Source organism: Aplysia californica, unplaced genomic scaffold (assembly GCF_000002075.1).
Source record: "Aplysia californica isolate F4 #8 unplaced genomic scaffold, AplCal3.0 scaffold00012, whole genome shotgun sequence".
Classification (NCBI taxonomy): domain Eukaryota; kingdom Metazoa; phylum Mollusca; class Gastropoda; order Aplysiida; family Aplysiidae; genus Aplysia; species Aplysia californica.
The window spans coordinates 1,996,193-1,998,245 of record NW_004797282.1 but is presented as its reverse complement, the minus strand read 5'-3'; positions in this window follow the sequence as shown (position 1 = coordinate 1,998,245).

Genomic DNA, 2,053 nt, shown 5'->3' with positions numbered 1-2,053 from the left:
TCTGTCTGTCTGTCTGTCTGTCTGTCTGTCTGTCTGTCTGTCTGTCTGTCTGTCTTCTGTCTATCATATCCCCCTTAGATGAATGGAGCAATGTGTTATCCTGTAAATTTCAAATTTCGTGAAAGATGGCTGCTGGTGGAAACAGTTCAAATACAAATTTGTTTGTCGAATTAAAAATAGTACAGGCGGTTAGGTGTTTTGCTGTCGCACACAGGTGACACGAATTCAATTCCCGAATGGGGAGATTTTATCGAGTATCTCAGTCTTCCACCTGGGATGTTGTATAGTTCTCACCATGGCTTGGCCCTCAGAGGCAGGGTCGGAAGCTCGTTTTCTAAATGATCTAAAATATGTCGAGGTAGGTGTAAAAACACTTACATTAAAAGAAACAGTTCTTCTCTCTTATAAGCTCTTTTTACCTAACTTGTAGGCTGTTGTAGCTTGTATGCCTAGCAAATGCGCAGCTTGCCATGCAATTTGAGAGCATTCTTCTATTTTGTTGTTGTTGTTGTTGTTGTTGTTATCGATCCAGCAACACCTGTGCTCTCGCCCTTAGTGTCTGATGCCATTTTATGATAAGAGCACGTTTGCTGCAGTTGCCTGCTGTATATTGTTCCATAGAGTGTGTTGTTAATGTTAGGTCTCGGAGGGAGATGTGTAGCTCTGATGTCATTAATTTGGGGATGTGCAATGGAACAGGTGATGACCCAGTCTCATAATTATGTATAGTCACACAAAGGACATGTTGGGGGAAGTGTCATCCCCTGATAGATATTATTATGTCTCGTAAATCCAGATTTTGCATCAGGGATTTGAGAGTAAAGCTACTCTCCCCTTTCCCTTCTTCACCTTTCATGTAACTTATCAATTTCTTTAATTTTTGTAAGAGTCACAGTACTTGCAACACAAACAATTCGTATAACTTTCGAAGATTATAGATCTAGTCAACTAGAGAGTAACATACCAATACACAAAAAACGAAGGAGGAGAGACAGGAACGAATTAATGTTTGATAGGAAAGAAGGAATAAACTACATTACAGCACCCGCCAATCACGCTCTTTCAATTAACTATTGATGTCATATTTGAGCTTGCAAAGTCACGTTCGAAATAGAAATCAAGTATGTTCTGTTTAATGTTGTTATGTTCATATTTAATCTTACACACGGTGCGCTTTGAATAAAATGTCTCAAATTTGAACTTTCATTACTTCAAAATTTCATCACAGTTTTGCTCTTTCATGTTCATATTTGAAGGGGAAATACTGTAGAATATATCTTAACTATTTTGCAAAAATTAAAGGAATACCTTTCGCACATATACTCGATCGTACACACATACGGGGTAAAGTATGTTCTACATGACAACTGAACCATGCATAACTCGACACACAAAAAGAAAACTAAAAAAAAAAAGAAAATGATACTCTAGACACCGAAATAGATTTGTAATTTGACACAGAAGAACAGAGTTACATTATAACGCCCAAGACTTAAGTTTTCGTTAAAGTTTTACGGCAGTTTTGCAACACAAATAGGTCCTATAATAAGTGTCGAATATCGAAGACTTTAGTTTATGTTAGAGTTTTACAGTAGCAACTGTTGCAACACAAACAGGTCATTGGCTGTACAGGACCGTAAAAACATATACATTTAAATTATATATTACTTTCAATAAAATTCAATGTAATGTAAAAAAAAAAAAAAAGTAAAACTGACAAAATGTACACTTCACATCAGATTCATCATTAAACCACATGCAGGAATTTAATTACAAAACCTTTAGGGTTTTATAACGTGGCTAAACTGTAGGTCTGTATGAATAGTGGAGCTTCACTCAAAATTCTGCACTGGTGAATTTGCACTGACACACTCAAATTAATTAGTATCAAAAACCCAAGACTGAGGACTCCGACGAAGCGAGCGGTTGGAGGATGCCACTGGAAGCCCCTGCTTCTTTTCTTTACCTCTGTTGTTTCTATCTATCTGTTCTGCACTATACAGTATGGCCATTATTATGTTGATCTCTCTCTCTCTCTCTCCCTCACCCACAC